Genomic DNA, 6,543 nt, shown 5'->3' on the forward strand with positions numbered 1-6,543 from the left:
GCGTTCATGGTAATGTTCCTGGGCCTTCTGGTATTTCCAAGGAAAGATGGAAACATTGATTTGAAGATATCTGGGGTCGTCAGCACTTTACTCACGCAAAGTGACAGTACTCTCGCGCCAATGGTGGTATCTGACATCTTTCGGGCTCTCACAGCTTGTAAAGCTGAGGGAAATTTCTTCGAAGGTTGTAACTTGCTCCTACAGATATGGATGACCGAGCACCTCTGCCACCATTCCGAGATTTTGAGCCATGGCTCCCCGGAAAAGACCCATATAGAAGAATCTTACACGAGAACCAAAAAGATCATTTTGCCCAAAGGAGTCCTGGCATGGACCTCGTTCTTTCAAGCTCTTACTGCCAGCCAAATACAATGGACGTTGGGATGGTTGCCTGTTGATGAGATCCTATATATGTCTGCAGCTGAAACTCATTTCTTGCTGATGGGGCTTAAGAGCATTCAACCTTACGCACCCTGCCGAGTTTTGAGACAGTTCGGAAGATGACAGACAGTACCTCATGAGGAAGATCTCAGCACTCAAGCAAACGAGATAAGTCCTAACGGACAATTCCCAGAAGCAAAAATTCGCCAAATCTGGAGTGAGTGTCAATATTTGAAATCAGATACTTGCGGGCGGGATCGAGCCAAAGGAGAGACGGCGCCAGGTTACCTTGCATGGTATAGAAGAGAACTTGAGCATGAAAGGCCGGCTAAGAGACCCCACATCCGGAATTTCACCGAATCATCACAAAGACAATGGGATTGGTTAGCAAAGGAAAGAGGCTATTGCGCCGAAATCAGCAGATTGAAGCAGCAAGTGGAAAGTATGAAATACGAGCACAACGTGCAAATTGCTACCGATCTGGGAAAGCGGAACGGGTTAATTCAAGAAAATGAAATGCTCAAAGCCCAGATCAAACGGATAAGGGTGGATGCGGATAGACAACCAAGGCGTCAATCAGACGAGCAGCTGATAAAAAGGCTAAAAGGTGAAATCAGGGAATGGAAAGAGCTCAGGGCACAGTGGGATACAAGAGCAGATAAGCATCGCAGATACCTGAACCAATTGGAAGGCGACCACGAGAAAACCGTTGCTAAGATAAAGAGAGAGATGGCTGCACTTGAGATCAAAGCAGTTAATCAGGCCAAGGATTTCCAAATTGAGAGCAGATACTGGTACGACTCAATAGCCCAGATGAAGTTGGAAGTACGGCGACTGAAGCATCAACATGTACAAGATACTCAAGTCTTCAAGATATGCAGCGATCAGATAAAACGCCTGCTCATAGAGAAGAAGCAAACCAGAGATAGGGTCAAGGCCATTGCCCATGCCATCACCAGACGATGCCTACGATGTGAGAACATGTCCAGCGTTACCGTCCTCTCGGCAGTAATGGGTTATGTCAAGCAGACTATGCATGAGCTGGAGCAACTTGAGAGAGATCTCACACCTAGGACCGCAGCAAGGCCGAACGATGCCCCGCGGACACCAATTTTCAAAACCATAATGCACTCATAATTCAAGCCTGTATCTTAGCATCTTCTGCTCGTTTTTCCCATCAGGGTGATTTTTAGTCTATTTTGAATCTAGGTTTATTTTCAAAGTTCGCTTTTTCTTTTGCAAAATGTAGTTTGTAATAGAACATTTCAACAATAAAGAGTTTGTTTCTTTTACGATCATCTGTGTTTTTCGAACTACGTAATGATCTGATTCACGTAGGCATCGTGATACGTAGGCAATCCTCATCGGATCCGGTCGCATTTCTTTTACTGCAAAATAAAAAAAAACATAAAAGAAAAACAAAAGAGAAAAAGAAAAAGAAAAAAAACTAATAAAACGCCGGAATGACGCATGCTCTCGTAGCAAACATATAGTAATCCACTTAACTGTATAGGTGCATCATGCCCAACGTGAGATTAACTATCTGTTATTTGCTACGAATTAACCGTGCGATTGTCATTGAGCATTTCTCCAGGGTTTTTGGAAAGACGGTTGGTTTGGTGAAAGTCTGGCCTCGCACTCGTACTTCACGAGAAGGAGAAGTTTTCAACTACCTGTTGTTAGGACCAGAAGTAGTACTCACACCTACTTCACCAGGTCAAAAGGAAGTGTGGAAATGTCTTCAGAAATTCCATTGCAAACAATCCCCGTTTCTGAGGAAAGCTCGATCTCAGCCGTCCTCACACTTGAATCCGCAACTGCGGAGAAAAATAGAATCCTACGGCTCTGCATGTTGGAAATGCTGGACGACTGGAATAATGGGAAAGAGCCGCCAAGTGTCGTCCCCGGATTCCCTGAATTATTCTCCAGGCCAAGCGGGACGTCTAATGTCCCCATAAATTATCCTGCTGCCCCATTTGGGTACCCAACCACCTCAGCCTTCTCCGCTGGATCGCCTTCTGAGCCTCATCCCCGAATGTCATCCACTGATTCAAGCATGAACATCTTTACTGCATCGCCTTGCCCAATTACAGCACAGCCTACCACGTACAAACCAAGCTTTGACTCATCCTCTTTTACATTCCAAGCACCATCGTTCTCAATGGAACCAACTAGGTTCGCTACCAGTACTAATCCTCTACCGCCTCAGTGCGAGCTTGCATCGGGACAGGATCAGAACCCCAGAATTGCAGAACAAAATGAGATTGCCAAGAGAATGAGAAGCCTTGAACAAAGTTTGAAGAATATGCAAGGATTGAGCGGACAAAAGAGCGTCTCTTACGCCGACCTGTGCATGTTCCCTCACGTGCACCTGCCAACGGGTTTCAAGACCCCCAAGTTCGAGAAATACGATGGGCACGGTGACCCCATTGCACATCTTAAGAAATACTGCAACCAATTACGGGGAGCCGGCGGAAAAGAAGAACTGCTGATGGCGTATTTTGGGGAAAGTCTAGTAGGGATAGCTTCGGAATGGTATATGGATCAGGAAATGTCCCGATGGCATATATGGGATGATCTCGCCAGAGATTTTGTAAAACAATTCCAGTATAACATCGACATTGCGCCAGACCGAAACTCTCTGTCGAATTTGAAGAACAAACCTTCGGAAAGCTTTAGAGAGTATGCTATTAAGTGGCGTGAACAGGCGTCGAGAGTGAAGCCTCCCATGGATGAAGTGGAAATGGTCACTACCTTTCTCCAGGCCCAAGAGTCTGACTATTTCCAAAACATGATGTCGGCCATGGGTAAGCCATTCGCGGAAGCGATCAAGATTGGAGAGATGGTGGAAAATGGTTTGAAAACGGGTAGGATTCTGAGTCAAGCAGCCATAAGGGCAACTTCCCAGGCCGTCCAAAGCGGGTCTGGAGGAACGACAAGGGGGAAGAAGAAAGAAGAAACGACTATGGCAGCCTCTGAATCAAGGGAGTATCGTCATCCCAGGCCCCATTTTCCGGAAAGAGCCCTACGCCACTACTACCCCCACTCAAATTTGGCATATGCTCATCAACCTTATATGGTCATGAATGCCCAACCTTATAACCATCCACCACAACAAGCCAACCGAGGCCCAGCTCCACCTCCCAGAAATCAGCCTCCTTACCGCAACCACTATAACCCACAACCCCCGCAGAATAACTACCGCCCCCAGGAGCCACCTCGACGGCGGACTTTCACGCCCATCGGTGAACAATACTCTACTTTGTTCCCTAAGCTAGTCCAGTTGGGTTTCTTGCAACCAATTCCCCAAACGAGGCAAAACCCAACATCGCCTTCTTACAAAGCCGGAGTCAGATGTGCCTATCATTCAGGGGCCGAGGGACATGATACAAATGACTGCTGGTCATTGAAGAGAGTGGTCGAAAATTTGATAGAGCAAGGGAAAATAGTGCTAAGGGACGAGGAAATCCCGAACGTAACTAACAATCCATTACCTGCTCACAATAATGGGCCGCTGATCGGAATGATTTGCAAAGACAAAGAGTTCGACCCTGCTTTGAAAGCTATAATTGCCATTGTCGACACGGGGAAGAGGCCCGAAATGGACCAGAAACCAGAAAAGGGGGAAGGGGTCAAGGCTATAAAGAACAAGCCTGAAAAGAAGGTAGAGAAGAAAGTGGTACCTGTAAAAAATGAAGTTCTTTACATACCACGAGGTCGAGCTGAAAAGGCGCAGAACTTCGGGATCAAAAAGACAAAACCTATGTACGTGCCAAAAGGAGCCTATGTGGTCCAGGGGACGATTCAACCACCTCGGCTGAATGAGCCAGTGGTTATCGGACGCGTGCCACAAAAGCCAATGACCAACCCGTCCACAGTACCGTGGAATTATCAAAAGACTTTGGTAATGTACAAAGGTAAAGAGGTCACGGGAGAACTTCCAGAAAATACTTTCATTGGAGGGTACTTAAATACCCAAGAACTGAACAACGCCACACAAAGGCGCTTCCCTCCAAAGGAGCCCATGAGTGTTGAAGAAGCGGAAGTGTTCTTCCAACAAATGAAGATGCCGGATTACGAAGTGATAGATCAGCTGCGCAAGCACCCTGAGCAAGTATCCATGCTGTCATTATTAATGAGGTCAACTGAGCATCAAAAAATCCTGCTGAAAACCCTGAATGAAGCATATGTACCAGTTGAAACTTCGGTGGAGCAACTAGAGCGGATGACAGAAAGATTCTTCGCCGTCAACCAAATCTCTTTCAGCAAGAATGATTTACCCCCGGAAGGAGCGGCACACAATAAGGCTTTGCATCTAACAGTTAAATGCGAAGACTATTATGTCAAGCGGGTAATGTTGGATGGAGGCTCAGGCGTTGACATTTGCCCGCTCTCCACGCTACAAAGGATGGAAATTGGGACCGGAAGAATCCGACCCAACAATGTCTGCGTAAGAGCTTTCGACGGCATTAAGAGAGATACCATGGGAGAAATAGACCTGCTGCTGGTCATAGGACCAGTCGAATTTCGAGTAACCTTCCAGGTGATCGACATGGACACATCCTACAATTTTCTCCTTGGCAGACCTTGGATCCATGCGGCAGGAGCCGTGCCTTCCACTCTTCACCAGATGGTAAAGTTCGAGTATGAAGACCAAGAGATCGTGGTCCATGGGGAAGATGAGCATGCCATTTATCGGGACCCATCCATCCCGTACCTCGAACCGAGAGAAGGAAGTGAGCATACGGTCTATCAAGCTTTCGAGGTTGTACTGGCAGAGCAGCACGAAGAGGGAATACCTTGCCCCCAGCCTTTCTTGTCTAACGCCTCGGTCATGGTGGCCAAAGAGATGATCCGGCACGGATTTAGGCCAGGAAAGGGACTTGGACGAACCCTTCAGGGAATAACAGAACCCATTACTTTGCCAGTCATCAAGAAACCTTTTGGACTAGGTTTCAAACCTACTCCAGCAGACGAAGAACGGGCAAAGAAAAGGAGAAATGAGGGTTGGAAATTACCTCAACCACTGCCGGATTTATATGCAACTTTCATCAGGCCAAGGTACGCTGAAGAAGAAGATGATGAGGTCTTCACAGCTGAGGAGATCGAGGAGATATGTGGGGCAATGAGAGAGATGCTTTACGAGGTCCACATGGTTCAACCAAGTGAAGGCACAAGCACTGCTGAGATGCTGTACATGGGACCGAACGCCAACTCCAAAACTGGGAGGCTACGCCATTCCCGACTAGACGGAAGTCCGGGTAGACTTGTCCTGCCACCTTTCCTGTGTCACAAGTTATCTCCGGGACATAACTTGAACGTTTTCTTCTTTTCAATTGTTGTTTTGAATTCCTAGTTGTAAACATTGTTGTCTTCCAACTTTCCAAAGAAAATATACAAAAAAAAATCATCATTGCTTTCCTATTCTTTCTTTTGTTCTGATTTTTATTACTTTTCCTTTTATCTTCCTTTTCAGTCCTAATAATGCGGCTTTAAATATGACATGCTTGCGGACTTCACGCCCAGATCACAATGAGCTATTTAACTGCGAATTAACGAACCCAGAACCAGAATATGATGCGGAAGAGGCTTTTAGGGAAATAAACCGAGAGTTGGAATATTTCGAGAATAAACCTAAGCCAAATCTGAATGACACTGAACCGGTAAATTTAGGAACCCCGGAAGGAATCCGGAGACCAAGATAAGCATTCACACGGACAAGAAAATGCGAGAGGCGATAATTCAACTTCTTTTTGAATTCAAATATGTGTTTGCTTGGTCATATGATGACATGCCGGGACTAGGTGTTGATCTGGTGGTTCATAAATTGCTGATTCATCCTGACTGTCCTCCGGTTCAACAAAAGCAACGAAAGTTCAAAACTGAGGTCAGCGACAAGATTAAAGAGGAGATCACCAAACAACTGAAAACGGGAGTGATTCGGGTAGTCCAATATACAACATGGTTGGCGAATGTGGTTCCAGTACCAAAGAAGGACGGGAAAACTCGAGTATGTGTAGATTACCGAGATTTGAACAGAGCAAGTCCTAAGGATAATTTCCCGCTGCCCAACATCCACATCCTCGTTGATAATTGTGCCAAACACGAGATACAGTCTTTTGTAGATTGTTACGCTGGGTATCATCAGGTACTGATGGATGA

The sequence above is a fragment of the Nicotiana tabacum genome, chromosome 5, assembly GCF_000715075.1.
Source record: "Nicotiana tabacum cultivar K326 chromosome 5, ASM71507v2, whole genome shotgun sequence".
NCBI classification, from domain to species: Eukaryota; Viridiplantae; Streptophyta; class Magnoliopsida; order Solanales; family Solanaceae; genus Nicotiana; species Nicotiana tabacum.